Below are 21,930 nucleotides of genomic sequence, written 5' to 3' on the forward strand. Positions count from 1 at the left end.
CTCATCCTTCGTTCTACAAGTGGCTAAATTACAACACAAATTGAACTCCCAGTCTCACAGAGTGTAGCTGGATAACCTTTTGCTGGAAAGAATCAGCTTGTGACTAATGCAGCCAATCAACCATCTCAACAGAAGCCAGCAATAAAAAACAGGTTTACCTAGGAGAAATTGTGGAGATCACTGTTGTCTGATGGTTTACACTCCTGTTAACTGCACAGAAAACTGACAACAGTTTTGAGAATTTTGTATCAGCAGAAACACTGCCAGCCTGGATGGAAAGGGACTGAGACGCAGAAGACACACCAAGAAGATGACATGACAACCAGAGTCAGAAATTGTAGTGATGCAGCTACAAGCCAAGGGAAACCAAGGATGGGTGGCAGCCACTGGAAGCCAGGAAGAGGCAAGAAAGGATTCTTCCCCAGAGCCTTCAGAGCGAGCAAGGCCCTGCTGACATCTTGATTTCAGATGTCTAGCCCCCAGAACTATGAGAGAATAAATTTCTGTTGTTTTAACCCAATACTTTGTGGCCATTTGTTAGAGAACCCAAGGAAACTAACATACCATCCATATCCATCCAGTAAGTCATTCATCCAATCCTCCCACTTGTGGTGGAAAATATTGAGAGACACATAGAAATTATATATCTTCTGTTCCTTTTTGGAATGTTTGGGAATTCAGAGGGGATATGGTTTTGTAAAAGTTTCAGACTTTCCTCCTATTTTCTCAATTTTTCCAAGATCTATATGAAGCTTGGTGTATGAAAGACTGATCTATATAAAGATGGTTTGAAAAGAAAGATATCAGGTTTTCCTTCTCTTGACCCAGACACGATCACTATTATTAATTATTACTAAGGGAATAAAGAGAGAAAGTAGAGAGAGGGAAGGTCAAAGAGAGCTAGGAAAGAAGGTGAGGGAGTAATTTTATCACACATGCCTGGCCTAGAAATGACATTAGTGGATCAGGAGCTGTCCCAAAATCCTAACGGGAGATGCCAGTCTCTGACTCTGTAACATACACTATTTGGTTTGAAAGAGCTATTAGATATCATGTAGTGTAGAGACATAGTGTTTAACCAGAAGCATGACGTCAGGCAACATTTCAGCATGCCTAGATTGTGAACACATGTAGATGTTTCTACTGAGGAATAGGGACCATGGGGACAGATGCACAACTCTGATGGCCATGACCAGTGAGCTGGGAGACAGCCTGCTAAGCAGCAGTACCGTCCTCGATGAGTGTGCCATGACACACGGGTATGGCTCTCTTCAAGGTAGGCAAGCACATCTTGGTTCTCCTGGGTTGTAATCATACAGCTTCAGAGATACCTTTCATTCAGAAGGTTGAGCTGAGTGGGTCCCATGCCATGTAGTTGAGCTATATAAAACTACACATTTCAAAGAAAGGTCTTATGTTTACCAGAGTATGAAAAAGTTTAGGAGAGCGGGGTAAGGGAAAAGAATGGTTCTAAAGAAAATAATAGAGTGACAATGTGTTTAAATGGGTCCAAGAAAACAGAGAGATAATTGTCGGTACTTTGTAAGACGTCAGACTGAAGTACTATTTGTATTGTCATTAAACCTAATCTTTAAAACGGTTTGGGAAGACGTTTGATCATTTCGCACATGCTGCTAAAAATTGTATGATTTCAAAAATGTTGAAAACTATTGCAGTAAGATCTTTCACCACATTTTACAGATCTGCATTTCTTATAAAGTACCACCAACCTTGGTTAGCTGTGTTGTCAAATCATAATAAATAGAAAACAGGCAATTAGAGGTGGGAGGGCTGAAAGGAATGACTACACTTAGAGTTGACAGCCTGGTAAGAAGGAAGTAGACGTCTAACCACTATTTAGCTACCCAGTAAAGAGCTAATTTGTCATAATAATAGCAACTCTCAGGTGTTTCTGAAGTGCCTTGAGTCTTTAAGTTGTGTTCCCACTGAGACTCAGCCATGTGTGGGCATTTCAGGAGAACCAGTGAGGTACCCACAGATTATCTATTTTAGAGAACAACCTTGGAGCACCCTAGAGAAAAGATTGTTTGGGACCCCACAGTGTCTGTTACTCATTTTATCCTTTAGCTGAGTTCCCATGAACTTGTCTATTCTTAGGGAACCATGAGGCTGCAAGTAAGAAATGAGAGACCTGTTTCCACATAAAACTTCTGTGAGTTCTTAGGAGCAAAATAATTCAAAAGTGAGGGAAAATGTCCTCTCCACTTCTAAAGAGCAGCTTCAGAGATGTGACCCTGCCACAGAAGGAGCGTGCAGGCATCACAGGAAGTGGTACCAGAGTCGGCCGGTCATCTGGGGGCCACAGGTATTAAGGGCTTCATTTCATCATCAGTGGCAGAAGCAGTGGCCGGCCACGAAGCATCAACAGGCAACAGTCACTTTAGTGACGTCTTAACTCACTGCAGCAGGACAGTCTGAGAGTACAGATGACAAGGCCTGGGTGACAGATAAAGACACCTGTGACAGCAGGACCAGCAGGAGTGGCAGAGTGGAGGAGCTTCATCTGCCAAGAGTTCAGGAGCAGAAAAAGACCTCATGGTGTATTTGCAAAGAATTGTCCTTTTTCCCTTTAGTACTTGTACAAATCATTAGGGAAGAAAAATCCTGCAGTAACAAATGGGGGTTAGAGTCAAAGAAAGATATTTATTGTCATTACTGTAACTTTATTTTTATTCCCTGCCCAACTCCAGATCCCATCTGGTAGTTCTAGGGAAATATTGACTTCATTAAGAAAAAGTGTTAATTATTTGACATACGCTATTTAAGATAGCAGGTGTTACATAACACGTTTTACGAGTGTTTTCCCCAAAATGTTTTCTTTTTTTAAGTTTTGTACTTTAAGTTGTATGCTTCGGTTATCTGTGAAATTCACTTATGTGGAATAGCGCATTCCCTGACAGATAAATATTCTTATAATAATAGAGTGTTAATCCCTGAACAAATTTGATTAAAGATGGGTTTAAGAACAACTTATATTAAGAACAACTCTTGGTTTAATTAGGAGCAAAGGGACTTCTATTTTCAATAATTATCTTTTAAAGTTGGGCCGGACTTTATAAAACCTGGATTGATTTTATTGCCCAATGCCTTTTTAAAAATTATTATTCTTTCTTTCCATCCCTACTATAGCTGTTAAAAATGCAAATTTATGGCTGATTTCCTCTGTAGCATAAATATTCAAGTTCTGAAGTCAATGTAGTTTGCTTAGAAAAACTTCTCTTACCAGTCACAGAGGAAGGCAAACGTTTAACTGCTTCACAGCTGTCTGTCTTCTGCTGTGGGCAGCTTCAGCCATTCCTTGGTGCTGCAGTGGACTATAAAATTAACAACTGAGTGTTACGATACTCTGCAGGGCATCGTGCATCTGGCCCAAGGATTCATGTTGGGCAGCAGTGACATGGGTAAGTAACTGCAAAAAGACATCAGATTCCCAAATTAGACTGACTTTCTTTTTTTTTTTTTTATAGCAGAGGCTCTCATATCCAATTTGCATACTGTACATTATCAACCCAAATGCTAATAAAATGTGCCCTGAGCAAATTGTTGCTTTGAATGGAAAATGAGATCTGTGGAATAAAAAGAGAAAGCAGTAGTGGGGAGAATTTAAATGTACACTCATCATATAATAAATATTTGTGCATGTTTTCCCATTAAAGTATTAAATTTTCCTTGTTCAGGATTTTTTACAAATGAGGAAGGACCATGCTTATATCTAGACCTCAGATAGGCTCTCTCACATCTGAGGCCACAGCAGAAGGTATAAAATGTCTTGACTGTGAACATGGCTCAGACTTGGATAAGATCACTAAGGAGTCTTTCCTAAAAAACTAATTCAAGAAGAAATATATCACCCTAAATTTCAAGACAGGTAGTATATCAATTTCAAAAAATGGTAGAGCCCAGGTAAACTATGTTTGAGGATACAATGAACTCTGTGGTGTGTATGTATTGTATATATATACAATGCACATATATATATATATATATATAATGCACATATATACATATATATAATGCAATGCTTAATATGATGCAGGCCCAGGGTAAACATTCAATCAATGCATCTTTTGTTTGTTTTACAGGGAACAAAAAGCAGCAACAAACAGAAGTCCTGGGAATTTTCCATGTCTCAGAAAAGAGGGATGGAATGCCATTTTTCTTTATATCAGTTCATAAAAGCCTTTCTAGTACTCTCTATTTTCTCCTAAAAAATAGATTGTAATTTTATTCCAAAAAGATAATTTTAAAGCAAGTGAAAAAGTGCTTATTTTTGCCTCAGATTCAGCTATTTCATTGGAAAATAGTGATTAAGCAGCAAAGATGAGTCTTTGAAGTAGTTCTCCATTCTGATTTCCATAGCTAACAAATGGGCCATGTTTTGCCAAGGACACTCCAACAGAAGAAGGGAAGTTCTAAAACATACTTGTTCCCTTCTCACCTCCATCAATGACTAATACAGCGCCAAGACCTGCATCGCCTCTTTTTCTGGGACCGTTCTATAAATGGAAGGGTCTTTTAAAGTCTAGCAAAGGGCAGATCATTTTTTGAGGCTTCTCCAGAGATCTAAGGGAGTAAAGAGAGTGAAGGGGAAGCGAAGAACAGGAGTGCCATCCTCCTTTCTATTTGGTGGGATGGGACCAACTCCTATGATGGGATGGGGAAATGGCTTAAAAGTTATGAACTTCAGTGGATGCTTTATCAAGCTATAATTTCTAATAAGTTAAAATATGACTATCCCTCAAATATAGAATAAAGATATGTCAAGGATATATTTAACTCATTAATCAGAAAAGCAGCAGGATGGGAAAGCTGGTTCAGAGCAGAATTTGAAAGACTGAGTATACATAGGCAAAAAAGAAAGAATGCTAGAATACATTTGCTAGGTTACAGGCAAAACTGTTTAATGTCCTGCTGAGCAATAAAGCCATATATCTCAGGGTCATCTTTCCATGGAACAGAAATTTTTTGCATCTCTACAGGATAAAGTCTACATGTTAACAACATGTAATTTCATACAAACTTGACTCTAATAAATAGTAAATAGTAAGTCAAGACAGGGGTACATCCACAAAAGAATTAAATAAGACAGTGTTCTGTTACAACATGAAGAAAACAAGCAGTTATTCTTTTGCCTTATTTCCAAATTCTAGGTAATTTTTCTTAGCAGCCTCTAAGTTATCTAGATAACTTGGATTTCCTCTCAAGAAATACTCTTTTGCTTTTCTTAAAAGGTAATTCAAGAAAGTTGTAGAGATTTAGGTGTTCTTCACCATCTAAGAGATGCCTTCTATCTTTGAAAACTCAGCTCAAGAATCCCAATAACCCATGACCCCACCAACATTAGTATGAACTGCTACTCCCTTTGTGTTATCTGCACTTTTTGATTATAACAGAAGTTACGATCATTCATTTCTGTGTCTATCTCGCACAAGATTATGAGTTCCCTGATACAAAGATTGCATCTTGATAATTTTAGTATCCCAAAAGCCCTTCTTACATACTACACTGAAGAATATACTCCCTAAAATCATCATCATGGATTGTGAACAGAGACCAGATTTACATAGATTTTATATAATACCTCTTTACTGGGGACTATAGTAACCTGTCCAAAAGATGACTAGTTAGTAGCACATCATCCAGCGGAGTGTGATAATCCGCAAAGAGTTATCAAAAATTAATGCAACATAGTTCCTTTCTAACACATGTTAAAATGCACAATCCATAGTCACCTCATTTCATTTACAATATTCATAATTACACATACAGCATCTCAATTGGTTTAGATTTATTCTTCTATTTGTACAAAGGACTGTTTTCAGCCACAACTGGATGTGGCAAACATGCGCTCATCCAGGATTTACAAGGCACTCATGCCGTAATTAACATACCTTACGTCCAGTGAGTAGTAAAGTCATTTAAATTTCAGTAACATTGAATGTCCATGTTTATGCAGTCCTTTATCTAAATGCTGCCATTTGAATAGCAACACCTATTTCATTTTCCCCTTGGTTTCCCTTGATTAAACTTGTAGTAGATTGCATTGAGACTGAATTGTCCAAAAAAGAATTCTAATGTTCTTGGCATTTATTCAGTATAGCAGGATAAAAATACTAAAGTCTTAGTGGTAACGACATCTGAGTTTCTGCAACACTGTAGCTTATTTCCAAAAGGTGGAAAAAGGATCCATTAGACTAAACTCTGGTTAAGCAAGATCACATCCAACTAAAAATTTATGTGATATCTTTGTCAAATTACATAATCAAACAGCATGACTTTTTTAGATTTCAGATACTAGATCTAACCTATGCCCAATAAGTTGAGGGCTGACTTTTAAGTGTGGCATTTCATGCACATACGTCATTAGTATGGATAATTGTAAACTATGGCTTCGTGGCCATCTGAATCATCATTTGGGTAAATATCTAACCTTTTTAGAAGAAACAAAGAGGGAAAAACATGTTAGGATTATATTGCTGAAAGTACACCTCAGTGAGCTTTTGCATGTATGTTTAGAAAATTATTTAGTATCCACAAGTGAATATTAGTGTGTAAGAAAGGGAAAGTGCTACTCCACTAAGTCAAGGAAACAATGCAAAAAGCAGGTGACTATGGTTCATGTCTAAATTCTGTCATTAACTAACCAGCTACACAGAGAGGGACAGTTCCCTTTACCACCCTGGGCTGTATCAACTTCTCCACACATAGTTAGAGAGAAATTTGCCCCAGATATTTCCTGATGTCTTTTTCAGTTTTAATATTCAATCTCCATGTAGGTAGGACCAAAGAAATATGCTTTGGGGCCATTCTTTTAAAAACAATCCCTCCCTAACCTCCATCAAATCACTAATCCCCAGGAATTTTTCTTTCTAGAATTTTACTCTAAGCCATTCATTTCTCTCTACCTATAGCCTCCTTTTTGGTTCAAGCTAGCAGGGATCGCTGCGTTGGATTTTAGTAGTAACCTTGGATCTGACTCATTCACCCACTCTTTGCCTAGCTGCTCCCCACACACACAAGTCTTTGCCCCACTATCCCCTAAATTATATTTTTAATGAAAAATAATATTTCTTTAAAATTTAAATTAACCAGGGTCACTTCTTCCCTGGTTTTCCATTTCTCTTTGAAAAAAGCCAGAAATCCTTACCATGGCTTTCCAGCCCTATCTCACAGCCTTTCTTGCCCTACTTCAGAAATCTGTGACTTTTCTGAAACCCCCAGGATGTTCAGCATGGAGTGCTATTTCCAGATCTCTTTACCAAACTATTTCCATAATCTCACTTACTCAGGAAAACTTTCCCGATTCACACACCAAGTTAGATTCCATAAAAACTCTTGTTTTCCTTCCTTAACTATTTAGTAAAATTGTGATTATTAATTGTTTAAATATCTTTCTTGCAAACTGACCTGAGCCAGTCTTCTCCTCCAACAACTGGCAGATTACTTTGTGAAATAGGGTCACTGCCACCAACGAGAGGGAGAGAGGAGCCACCTGCACATCTCCTCACAGTGGGTGGTAGAAGACAAAACAAGTCTCCAATAAATTCTTCTACACAGAACATTTATTAGCCAGGAAGCACACAGACTTCCCCAGAGGCAGGGCCTATGAGTGAAATCCCACTGTCCTAACTTGGACACTGACAAGCAGTTTGCTAGATAGGTTCTGTTGACAAAAAAAATAATCAATAGTCAATCAAAGAAAGAAATGGAAATTTTTATTTCAGCCAACCTGAGGATTATAACCCAGGCGGCAGTCTTTCAGAAAGCTCTGAGGACTGTTCTGCCCATGAGAGGTCAAAGCACAGTTATATAAGTTTTGACATATTATTGACAGTTTACACAATCCAGATCTACATGTACAAAGCGAGTAATGGGTCATGGGTCATCGTGGCCCCTTACAAGATTAAGAAGGAAGGTTATCTCCTAAGGAGGTCTGGTTAAAGTGAAACAAGAGGGAAGGGGGCAGGGCACAACCTCTAAAAGAATGACATAGCCCTTGAGGATACGACATAAAGTGGTTGGAACCAACTAGGTCCAAGATGGCGGAAGATTCAACTTCCAGTGGACCTTGAGCCTCATTATACACTCAATGTAAAACATTAGCATCTAAATGACACACCTACAGGTGCCATGACAGTTCCAAAGCCAACCATAAAAGGTCAAAAAGTGGACAGTGGCCACTTCCTGGAAATCTCCACCCCTTCCCCCAAATAGTTGGAATAATCCTCCCACTCATTAGCCCATGAAATTACCCAGCCCATAAAAACTAACCACCCCATATTTCAGGACCTCTTGCCTTCTGAGATGTCCCACACTCTGTCTGTAGAGTGTGTTTCTCCCAAGGCCATTCTTGCCTTTTGGGAGAGACTGCATTCTGTCTATGGAGTGTGTATCTCTCTAAATAAATCCACTTCTAACCTATCACTTTGTCTCTCACTGAATTCTTCCTGTGATGAGACATAAAGAACCTGAGCTTCATTAAGTCCTGAGACCAGGTGTGTGATCTCAATTAAAAGGCAGTGGATTCAAGTCCCAAATCTGAGTTGTACAGTTTCAAGAGCAGACGCACAACGAACACTAAAGGGGAGGGAGGAGGCCCAAAGGGACAAAGAAAAATTTTACCTTCAAATGTTCTTGTCTTGCCATAACATATGAATTGTATTCCATCAGTTCCCTCCATTCAAATGCGTAATATTTTCTCTGCAGACTCAGCCGAGGCTCTAGCCAGATCTGATGTTAACCTTCTGTTAACTGGAGTAAGAAGGTCCAGAGTGTCAAATGCCTATGTGTTAGACTGCTGGGCCTGTTGGTATATTACACCTCCATCATTCCCAAGGTTATACCAGTTTAGTTTAAATTCACTTAGTTTCCAAAGTCCTCCCTCCATGCCAGGAGGCTGGGTCTGGAGGGGTTTCCTGCCCTCCTTCCTGACTATGGGGCCCCCGTGCTGAGCCAAGGTAACCAGGGCAGAAGGTGGCTGTGTTTTCACAGTGAGTACCCTCTGGAGGGTCCTGGTATACTTTCCTCTGAATCAGCCTCAGGCCAAAATAGCCATTCGCCAATAGTTAAATGAACTGAATCTCAAAAAAGGAAAACTGGAGGGCTCAGTTCTCTTCCTTTTAAAGCAAATTGGCTCACTTTGTCCCAAAGGAGAAGCTTTAAATACATAAAACTATTGGCAGGGCAGTACATTTCCAGTCAAAACAAAGAAGAGGTAATATCTCTTGCTCCCTTAGAACACTTAGCTGTTCTTTTCTAACATCTACATAACTAAGAGGGGCAATTCAAGGGATTTTTCCCAGAACAAAGAAACTCTACTCCAAAATGACTTATATCTTCTAATAGAAAAAACAGCAGCAATAATATTAGCAAAAATGAATTTAAGTTCTGTCTGACTCATTTTGCATGCCCATAATCCATCCTAATAGTTTGTTCAGGGATTGCGCGTATTAAAGATATTAAACATGTCCTATTTATAAGTAAAAATAAATAAATAAGATTGTAGGGGTGGGGTGGGGGGTATATGCATATATTCTGCTAAGAAAATGCCAAGAATGATTCTAGATGATGAGACGGAAGATCTGAAGGCAAAAATTGCCTTTTTTCCCCCTGTAGTTTATGTTTAAGGTCTATCTTGAAAAGGTTTTTGTTTATTTATTCATTTCTTCAACAACCATTATTATGTGCTTACTCTGTTGCAGGGACTGTGCTAGGTCCTGGTTCAAGGATAAAAAGTAATTAAGTGAAAGTGTTTTGTAATGTATTATATAAATATAGAAAAAAGGTAACTACTACTGTTAGGGAACAAAATTTAACTGAGTAAAAGTTAAAGATCTTACTGCTTTTATTCAGTGATTCATGAATCAGGCAGCTTCCAATCTAGCAGAGAGAAAGGAGCTCAGAAGAGCTGTACAAGGAGAGATTTTTATAGACCAAAGGGAGCAGGAACAAGGAAGTTATACTGAGCATGTGCCGGTGGTTGAAGCAGGGTTGTTCCCTTTACATGAGCAGAGGAAAGACTTGGACCCGGTCAGGTACCCTGAGCTGAGCAGGCAAGTGCTGACTGGGTGGGCTGGGCCTTCCTTGGTTTGCTGATGCAGGGCTTAGCATGAGTGACTCCATCTTGGGTCTCATCTGGTGACGTTAACACTATAATAATATCCAGGAGAGTGCATGTGCTTTTGCTGTTAAGTCCATACTGTTAAGGAAACAGAAGGATTGGGATGTTTTGTTTTGTAATGACATTACAAAGACCTCAGTCACTAGAGTTAAAAAGTTCCCTAGAGCCTACATTCAGGAACAGTCTCAAATTCAAGTCAACCACCCCCCACTGAAGGCTGACAGACTCCAAAGTGTGGAAGGTTCAGCTGAGTCTTGGCTGGAAGTGAAACTGATGCAGCAGGTAGTGCCCCCTGCAAGGAGCCAACACTGTCAGTGACTGCAAGGTAAACCTTCTAATAAAACCTGGTACTGCTGTTTTAATAGAATTTCATACATATATTTGGATTTCACCTATGTGTACAATGCTGCAAGTTGGGAATTGGGGTTTGCTGCAAGAGATCATCTAATTTGGAGCACAAAATTCTCTTGGATGTTTACCTGTGGTTAGTTCACAAATGCAAGGTCTGTGGCCCATTCTAAACCACTCTGGCTATAGTGAGATAATACTTTCTTACATTTCATGGTGAGATGAGATGAAGAAAGCTAAAATTACCTGTGCATCCCCTCATCACCTACCTCCTATTTCAAATATCCTAATCACCTCCAGAAGACCCCACTTAATCAAATGCTACATGAAATAAAATTATCAGCCAGGAGGAAAAATGATACAGCTTATTCAGAGCTAGGAAGAAAAATGCAAAAACCACATTTTTCTAGCTCTTCCATTCATTCTACAAATACATACTGAGTGTCTACAATTTGTCAGGCACTGAGCTAGGTACTTGGGATAAATCAGTGGACAAAAGAGAAGGAAAGACCATGAAAAATAAATGATGTTATAGAATTGTATTATATTAGTAATTCATATAAGCTTTTGCGAAACAAATACCCCCAAATCTCAATGGTTTAACCAAAAAGGTTTATTTTCTCTCATATTGCAGTCTGTTATGTGCTGGGGCCGTCATCCACCCTATGAGTATCCCATCTGGAAACATGACATCTACAAACTGTACCAAGAGGCAAAAGAAGAGAAAAATAAAGAGAGCACAGCTGCCTTGACTAAGAAATGGCATATATTACTTCTGCTTATATTTGATTGGCCAAAATCAATCATATGTTCCCAGGCTAATTGCAATGGAAGCTGGGAATTCTAGAGTAGCTCATAGATATTTGATGAACAGTCTCTGCCATAGCACATTAGAAGGTTAAAAATGCAATGGAAAAATAAAGAATAGGGAAAGGAGGCATAACGAGTGGAGCAATGAGTGGTGAGCAGGTTGTGATTTAAGTTGGGTGGTGAGGGACAGCCTCATTCAGCGGGTGACTTTGGAAACAAGGATTTGAAAGAGAGGGAATGATTCATGTAGACATTTGGGAGAAGAGAATTGTAGGCAGAGGAAATAGCCAAAGGCAAAGTAACAAGGCAAGAATGTGTTTGGCTTGTTGAAGGGGTGTCCAAGGAGGCCACTGTGTCTAGAACAGACTGAGCGAGGAGAGGGGAGAGAGAGACCAGGTTGCTGAGGGGCTTGTAGTTCACTCTAAGAATTTCAGTTTTTGCTCTGAAAAGTGGACCTTTTGTAGGATATTGAACAAAGGTGTAGCATGACATACATTTTAAGTAGCCATTCTGTCTTGTGTATTGAGAATAGGCTGTATTGTCTAAGAAAGCTTAGGAAAAGGGAGATTATTGCAATAATCTAAGATAAAATAATGGTGGCTCCAATGAAGGTGGTAGCAATGAGAATTCTGAGAAGTGGCTGCATTCTGTATATATGTTGGAGATAATGCCAAGAGAATTTTCGAGTGGATAGGACGTTGTATATAAGAGAAAAGAGGAGTCATGGGCTGATGCCAACTTTTTGGCTTGAGCAACTGGCAGGACACAGTTGCCCTCACGTAAGATGGTGAATAGAGGTTCTGGATTTCACCTAATGGAAACACTACTCTTAGACATTAAGTTTGGTTATACAGTTATTGAGTTAATTTCAGAAGTCTAGGATTAAAATGTAATTTAGAAGTTACCATCATACAGACAGCATTTAAGCAATGAGGTGGGATGAGACTTCCAAAGGGATGAGTACAAAGAGAAAAGAATTAAAGATTGAGCCCTGAGGCACTCCAGTATTAAGAGGTCAGGAAGAAAGGGAAAATACAACAAAAAGATCTGTGAAAGAGCAATCAGTGAGGTGGAAGGAAAACCAAGAGAATGTGATATCATGGAAACCAAATGAAAAGAAAAAAAAAAAAAATCAAGGAAGAGGAGTGATTGATTATGCCAAATGCTGTTGATAAGTCAGGTAAGTCAGGAACTGGTCACTGACAATTGAATTTAGCAATAAGAAAATAACTGGAGACCTTGGAAAGAGACTCTTCCGTGAAAGAAAAGAATTTTCAGTGAAGATTAGTCAAAGCCTAATTTGATTTAGGAGAGAATGGAGGAGAGAGGAATTGGAAACCGAATAAAGAACTCTTTGGAGAATTTTTGCTGAAAATTGTAGCAAACTAAGGAATGGGACATTTGCAGGGGGAAATTGGGGTTAAAAAAAAGGATTTCTAAAGATAGGAAATTCACCTCATTTTTATATGTTGATTTGAATGGTCTGGTAAACAGAAAATGAATGATGTAAAAAAGAGAGAAGAGAAAAGAAAGTGCCATGTCCATGAGTGGCAAGAAGGATGGAATTTAGAATAGAAATGAAGTGATTAGCCTTAGAGAGGAACCCAGATTAGGGGGAAAGAATGTCTAAAATGGGTCTTTAGGGAAGAATAATGAAAAAAAAAAGTGAGAAGTACTGATCTATTGTAAGGCACAGTGTGGTAGAGTAAATAAGATAATAGGATTAGGGGATGGATTTTGTTAAAGAAGTATTTTATGAGTTCCATGAGTTGCCATTTAATATATAAAGCCTGGGCAGGCACAATAGTTAAGAGTTTCTTTAATGATTGATTAACCCTGAAGTTGAAATTAGAAATAAGAGGGACATTACAAAATGGAAGCAAAAGATAAACAAGTCATATTTGCTTCTAGGAAAGTGAGAAAAAGGAAGGGAAACAGAAGCTGGAAGGCAGAGAGAGGAAGGCACACAGGTTGGCATTTTCTCTTTATTCCACTTTCCCCGCCTTGAGAGTAAAGGGTGGCTTTAGAACCATTCAGATAAATTGGAGGAACTTCAAAGGCAGAAGGCTTTTGCTTTGACCCATTTTGTTTGCTCCCAGCATGCATATGTTGAAAGCTGTTGCTCCCCAACCTAATCTGTACCACCCATCAGAGGACCCTGCCGACAACTTTTGTTTATGCAAAGGGAAACCAAGTTGTCCTTTGTTGCCATAAAATGTGGATAAAACCAAAAATGTGTGCAAGTATGACTGAAGACCTTGCCAGAGTGAGCTGTTGTAGGTGTTTGCTGTATCACCTGGACCTGGGCCAGGACCTCAGAGAAGAGTCCCACACCATGAAAGCCGAGGTGGTGCTGAGTCAGCAGAAGACCGTTAGTTACTGAAGAATCCAAGAAAAATCAGCCCAACCCGAAGACACCAGCAGAAAACCCAGGGAATGGACTTTTATCCTCAAGGTGAAGCATGTGGTCAGTGTTATCCATTCACTTCCACAGCCCTCTCCACAAAATCCTTGCATAAAATGCCCTCTTGGAGAGTAGAAGGATGGTGATAAAAATCTGACAGCCTAAATACTCTTACCTGAAGACACTGAAAACCATCTAAAGAGAGGTCAGGTGTCCAGCTGGCCCCTCCCTTCTTTCGGTTGCACTGACTTTTGAGGACTAGCATCTCTTCCATTGCTTCAAGGACCCCCTCTGATTAGTTGGTGTCTGTGCTATGCTAATCATTAAGTGTTTTGAATCTCTCTGTGCTATGCTAATCATTAAGTGTTTTGAATCTCTTTCCTAAAGATACTTTCTACATTGTTGCACCAGGTCATTTTAAACCTATTTAGACTAAAAATTATTATTTTCTCTCATTCTCAGCAAGTGAGCAGTGCAGAAGACCAGCTAAGACAGAGACAGAATAAATGAGCTACATTTCCCCTACATTGTGTCATTTCTAAATGATGGTTTAAGAAAGTGTATCACTTCACCACGAATAATGCTGGCCCAAGAAGAGTATGGGTACTAAGAGAGTTAGGGTTACAAGGAATTAGAAAAAATATTTACTCTTTTCTTCATTCACTACATGTTGACTGGGTGTCTTCTATGCATGACACATGGTTGACAGACAAGCCTGTGCTTAAAGGTACCAAGATACCATTCAAAAATCCATGAGGTAAAATCTTGAATGAGGGTATACCTAGTTCTTTATTTGTAATATGTTTGCAATTGCCATCAAATAAACCAGAAATTTGGGTTTCAAAAAATGAAATTTAGGTCTTCTCTTAGGCATATGAAATAAACAGCATAAAATTACTCAAAGTGGTTAAAAGCAGGGATCCTTTCCCAGTCATCTTCCTCATCTCTGGGGAATATAGATTTGAAGGGTATAGTTCTTAACTAATCTACTCATTTCTGCTACTTTCCTTCTTTTAATATCAGATCTGTAAACTACATATGATTGCATATTGGACAATGATTTGGAGACAACTGTAAAATGTCTTGCATATTTTTATACAATTTAGGAAATACTTCATTTCAAAAAAGAGAAATTTTAAAAGATAATGAAAACATTAAATATGTATTTATTATGTACTGTATTATAATATTATGGCATTTTAAATAATGAAAATTAATGTGGTTTAAAGGAAAAAGATGCAGTTTTAGATTTTATTGGGAATCAATTAATCTAATCATAAATGAAGGTAGCAATGTAGTGAAAGAATGGCAGTAAAATGCATTTAGGCAGAAAAGAACAAATTTAGAATGCCATAAGTGAATCAAACTTGAAATGACATTCTGTACAAGATTGTGAGTATCTCCACTATTTGTTAAATTAATGCTGATGGACAGCAGACAGAGCTCATCTAATTTATTTTTCTTTTCTCAATATACTTTTTGAGGAATATTTACATATACTAAAAAACACAGGTAAAAGATTGCAGTTTGGTGAGTTCTGAGGAATTTTTTGTACTCATATAACCAACACACCCATCAAGGAATGGAACATTTACCTAAAAATGTTTCCTTGGCCCTTTTCCACTCACTCCCTCCCACCAGAGGAAAACACTGTTGTGAATTCTGTTCCAATAAGTGAGTTTTGCCTGCTCAAGAACTTCATATAAATTAAATCACACATTTGAACTCCTTGGTGTATGATTTTTTTGGCACAACAGAATGTTTGTGGGATCTCTTTATGCCATTGCATATATCCATAGTCTACTCCTTTTTACTGCTAAGTTTTTCAAAACACATAACATTCTACATTCTCACCAGCCAGGGATGACTTTCATTTGTACCATAGTCTCAACAACATTTGGTGATTTCAGTCTTTTTAATTTTACTCAATCTTGTGGGTGTTTAGTGACATCTCACTGAGAACTTTTCCATGTGTTTATTGACCATTTGTATATTTTATTTTGTGAAGGGTCTATTCAAGTCTTTGCCTATTTCTCATTGTTTTCTTTTTCCTATTATCATTCACTGTAGGAGTTATTTTTGTATTCTGTATACAAAATATTCTTGTCAGATATATGAACTGTGAATATTTTCTCTCAGTCTGTGGCTCCTTTCTTTATTGTGAAAATATTTTCTCTTATTTTGTAGCTTATTGTATAATTTCATTAATGTCATCTTTTGATGGGCAGATTTAAAAAAAAATTTTTTTAATTATATCTGCTTAACTACAGCATCATCTATAGCAAGGTAAGTTACCTAGTTCAGGTGGAGAATAAGAGAATGGGTCTATTTTGTCTGTTTTGTGAAATTGAAGGTCAGCTAAGCACTATGTGCACAGTACCTCCTTTAATATTCAAAGCATTTCCCTGAGGTTAGGTCATCCACTTTTAGGTAAAAACTCAGGCTAAGAGAAGCTGGATAAGTTTTCTAAAGATGGACCCAATATTCAACCACAGTCTATGCAAATTCAAAGTTTAGGTTCTTTCACTATAAAGTACAGAATCTCATCAAGAAAGAAAATGATTTAATTTCACCCAGACTTTGATACAATTCTCCCTGACATTGCATTTTTAGTTCCCAAAACTTGGTACCAAAAAAATCTGTGAAAGTAATCAGCCATATCCACTGAAATATAGAGTGAATTTTTTTCCCTAAAATTATTCCCCAGAAAAGGAGTCACCTTATATTTGAGTTTTAACAAAATCTATTACATTACAGAATACACTGCCATTTACATTATTTTGAGCAGTGAAAGTACTGTTTGGAGAAAGCATACTAGCCTGAAACAACCTTCTATTCTTGAGTGCTTATAATGGCCATCTGGTAGAATCTGTGTTAAAAAAAAAAAAAAAAAAGCATTGGGCAGCTACATGTGAAACAATGAAATTAGAACATTTTCTCACACCATATACAAAAATAAACTCAAAATTGATTAAAGTCCTAAATGTAAGACCGGAAACTATAAAACTCTTAAAAGAAAAAATAGGCAAAATACTCTTTGACATAAATCGCAGTTTTATTTTTTTTTAAATCTGTCTCCTAAGGCAAAGGAAATAAAAGCAAATATAAAATACTAAAAGCATTTGCACAGCAAAGGAAACCATCAACAAAACGAAAATACAACCTATTGAGCAGGAGAAAATATTTGCAAATGAAATGATTGATAAGGAGGTAATAACCAAAATATATAAACAGCTCATTCAACTCAATATCAAAAAAAAAAACCCAGTTAAAAAGTGGACAGAAGAACTGAATACACAATTTTCAAAGAAGGCATACAGATGGTCAACAGGCACATGAAAAGATGCTCAACATTGCTAATCATCAGACAAATGCAAATCAAACCACAACGAGATGTCACTTCACACCTGTCAGAATGACTATCATCAAAAAGATGGGAATAAAGACACAGACCTACTAGAGAATGGACTTGAGGATATGGGGAGGGGATGGGGTGAGATGTGACAGGGTGAGAGAGTGTCATGGACATATATACACTACCAAATGTAAAATAGATAGCTAGTGGGAAGCAGCTGCATAGCACAGGGAGATCAGCTCGGTGCTTTGTGACCACCTAGAGGGGTGGGATGGGGAGGGTGGGAGGGAGGGAGATGCAAGAGGGAGGAGATATGGGAACATATTGTATATGTATAACTGATTCACTTTGTTATAAAGCAGAAGTTAACACACCATTGTAAGGCAATTATACTTCAATAAAGATGTTTAAAAAAAAAAAAAAAGACTATAGATTACAAATTTTTGCAAGGACGTGGAGAAAAGAAAACTCTCATACACAGCCAGTGGGAATGTAAATTGGTACAGCCACTGTGGAAAACAGTATGGAGGTTTCTCAAAAAACTAAAAATACAACTACCATATGATCCAGCGATTCCGCTCCTGGGTATATATCTGAAGAAAACAAAAACACTAACTGAAAAAGCTACATGTACCCCAATGTTCATAGCAACATTATTTACAATTGCCAAGATATGGAAGTAACCTAAGTGTCTATCAATAGATGAGTGAATAAAGAAGATGTGGTATATTTATAGAATAAAATATAAAAAGAATAAAATTTTGCCATTTACAACAACATGAATGAACTTGGAAGGTATTACGCTTAGTAAAATAAATCAGACAGAGAAGACAAACACTGTAAGATGTCACTTGTATGTGGAATCTAAAAAATAAAACAAACTAGTGAATATAACAAAAAAGAAACACTCACAGATATAGAAAACAAATGAGTGGTTATCAGTGGGGAGAGGGAAGGGGAAAGTGGGGTAGGGAATTAAGAGGTACAAACTACTATGTGTAAAATAAATAAGCTACAAGGATATATCGTACAGCACAGGGAATATAGCCAATATTTTCTAATAACTATAAATAGAGTATAACCTTTAAAAATTGTGAATCACTATGTTGTACATCCGAACTTATACATTGGGTTGGCCAAAATTGCCTTCAGTTTTCTAAGTAAAAATAAAAGACACACTTTTCATTTTCACCAAGAACTTTATTGAACAATGTATTCATCCTTTTGTTCCACTACCTTCTGCCATTTTTCAGGCAACTGCATAATTCCATCTTCCCAAAACTTTTTATCTTTCTGAGCAAAGAACAGTTCCAGGTGTCTTTTACAGTCTTCCAGGGAATGGAAATTTTTTCTATTAAGAGAATTTTGTAAAGACCAAAATAAATGGAAATCCAAAGGTGCAATGTCTGGTGAATATGGCAGATGAATCAGAACTTTCCAGCCAAGCTGTAACAGTTTTGCCTGGTTGTCAAAGAAACATAAGGTCTTGCATCATCCTGATGGAAGATTATGCGTTTTCTGTTGACTAATTCTGAAAGCTTTTCATTGGGTGCCACTTTCAGTTGGTCTAATTGGGAGCGGTACTTGTTGGAATTCATCGTTTGGTTTCCCGGAGGGAACTCATAATAGAGGACTCCCTTCCAATCCCACCACAACATCACCTTCTTTGGATGAAGACTGGCCTTTGGTGTGGTTGGTGGTGGTTCGTTTTACTTGCCCCACAATCTCTTCTGTTCCACATTATTGCACAGTATCCACTTTTCATCGCCCACCACAATTTGTTTTAAAAATGGAACATTTATCATTACATTTCAGTAGAGAATCACATGCGGAAATATGGTCAAGAAGGTTTTTTTTGCTTAACTTATGTGGAACCCAAACATCAAAGCGATTCACATAACCAAGCTGGTGCAAGTGATTTTCCACCCTTGATTTGGATATCTTGAGTATGTCGGCTATCTCTCACGTGGTATAACGTTGATTGTTCTCAATTATTGGTTCGATTTGATCATTATCAACTTCAACAGGTCTACCCAACCATGGAGCATCGTCCAGCGAGAAATCTCCACCACGAAACTCTGCAAACCACTTGTGACATGTTCGATCAGTCACAGCACCTTCTCCATAGACTGCACAAATCTTTCCATGCATTTCAGTTGCGTTTTTACCTTTCTTGAAATAATAAAGCATAATATGCCGAAAATGTTGCTTTTTTTTCATCAATATTAAAATGGCTACACAAAAGTTCACCAATTTTGATAAGTCTTTTTTAAAATGCAGGCTGATATGACAGTTGTCACATACAATCTAACAAAATTGTTCTGAATGAAGTTAAAGACAACTAAGTGCTACTAGAGCCAGCTTATGGAAAAAAATGAATGAAACTTTTGGCCCACTCAATAATATTGTAAATCAACTATACTTCAATAAAATTTTTTAAAGCTTGCAATAAATATGATGCACATTTAGTAATCAATTCTACGAGGATATCTCCAAGTCTTGTGTCAGATTTTGTATTAGTTAGGTCATTGCTTCATTCTATAACAAATATTGGGTTGTTCAATAAAGTTCTTGGTGAAAATGAAAAATGTGTCCTTTATTTTTACTTAAAAAACTGAAGACACATTTTGGCCCACCCAATAAATTCACAAATCCCCAAATTTTCATCGTTTAACACAATGAGAGTTTAGTTTTTGCTAGATTAATAACAAACTGAAGTTATCCCCAGATGGCCAGAGAGGTTTTCCTCCAACAGTGATTCAGGCTTCCATATTCCTTCTATTTGATGTCTCCACAGACCTCTGGAACAGGGGTCAGCAGAGTTGAGCCCGCAGGACACAGCCACACCCTTACATTGATGTGCGGTCCATGTTTGCTTTCATAGTACAACAGCAGGATTGAGTAGTTGTTACAGAGACCATATAGCTAAAGAAGCCCAAAATATTACTAAATGGCCCCTTACATAAAAGTTTGCTGAGGGCTTCCCTGGTGGCACAGTGGTTGAGAATCTGCCTGCCAAAGCAGGGGACACAGGTTCAAGCCCTGGTCTGGGAAGATCCCACAGGCCGCGGAGCAACTAGGCCCATGAGCCACAACTACTGAGCCTGTGCGTCTGGAGCCTGTGCCCCGCAACAAGAGAGGCCATGATAGTGAAAGGCCCACACACCGCGATGAAGAGTGGCCCCCGCTTGCCACAACTAGAGAAAGCCCTCGCACGAAACGAAGACCCAACACAGCCAAAAATTAAAATAAATAAATAAATAAATAATCCTTCCCTCTACTTTAAAAAAAAAAAGTTTGCTGACAAGTCCACAACTGGGGAAAGAGATTGTGGTAAAGGCTCTTCCCATACCAGAAGTGACACACCATTGCTCCTGCTGATATTTCACGGTCAAGAACTAGTCACATGGTACCATCTAGTTGGGAGGAGCTTGGAAAATGTAATTTGGGCTAGGTAACTACTTTCTAGAGATGATTCTAAACAGTGCAAAGTAAAGCATACATTTTTGGTGAACACCCAGCTGTTTCTGCTGCAGTTGTCATTTCAAACAAGCCTTTTTAATGAGCTATTGAAAAAGCAACAGAGATCACATATATGCACACTCAGGATGAATAAAAAACCAAATGTTCTAAAGCTGGGACTCGAAATAAAATTTCCAGTGACAGCACCATACACAGATACAGAAACTGAAATATATCACACTACACAGCAAGATAAAGTGGCAACAAAAAAAACTGTTAGATGGTTCAAAATGTTAGTTTAGTGATAGCAAAGGCAGTGATATCAAAAAATACTACAGAGTTTGATTAAAAATATTTTACAGTACCATTTTTATTTTTTAGATTCCATATATATGCATTAGCATACGGTATTTGTCTTTCTCTTCTGACTTACTTCACTCTGTATGACAGGCTCTAGGTCCATCCACCTCACTACAAATAACTCAGTTTCGTTTCTTTTTATGGCTGAGTAATATTCCATTGTACATATGTGCCACATCTTCTTTATCCATTCATCGGTGGGGTGGGAAGGCGAAGCTGGGATGAAGTGAGAGTAGCATCGACATATATACACTATCGAATGTGAAATAGCTGGCTGCTGGGAAGCAGCAGCATAGCACATGGAGATTGGCTTGGTGCTTTGCAATGACCTAAAGGGGTGGGATAGGGAGGATGAGAGGGAGGCTCAAGAGGGAGGAGATATGGGGACATGTGTATGCGTATGGCTGCTTCGCTTTGTTGGGAAACAGAAACTAACAGAGTATTGCGAAGCAATTATACTCCAGTAAGATCTATTAAAAAAATATTTTACGGAAGACCTTCAACATGGCACAGGGGTAAGATGTGGACATCACCTTCCTCCCCACAGATACATCAGAAATACATCTATATGTGGAACAACTCCTACAGAACACTTATTGAATGCTGGCAGAAGACCCCAGACTTCCCAAAAGGCAAGAAACTCCCCACGTACCTGGGTAGGGCAAAAGAAAAAAGAAATAACAGAGACAAAAGAATAGGGACAGGACCTGCACCTCTGGAAGGGAGCTGTGAAGGAGGAAAAGCTTCCACACACTAGGAAGCCCCTTCGTGGGCGGAGATACGGGGTGGTGGAGGGGGGAAGCTTCAGAGCCACGGAGGAGAGCACAGCAACAGGGGTGCAGAGGGTGAAGAGGAGAGATTCCCACACAGAGGATCGGTGTTGACCAGTACTCACCAGCCCGAGAGGCTTGACTGCTCACCCGCTGTGGTGGGTGGGGGCTGGGAGCTGAGGCTCGGCTTCGGAGGTCGGATCCCAGGGAGAGGACTGGGGTTGACTGTGTGAACACAGCCTGAAGGGGCTAGTGCACCACAGCTAGCCGGGAGGGAGTC

Source organism: Balaenoptera ricei, chromosome 9, assembly GCF_028023285.1.
Source record: "Balaenoptera ricei isolate mBalRic1 chromosome 9, mBalRic1.hap2, whole genome shotgun sequence".
Taxonomy (NCBI): Eukaryota; Metazoa; Chordata; class Mammalia; order Artiodactyla; family Balaenopteridae; genus Balaenoptera; species Balaenoptera ricei.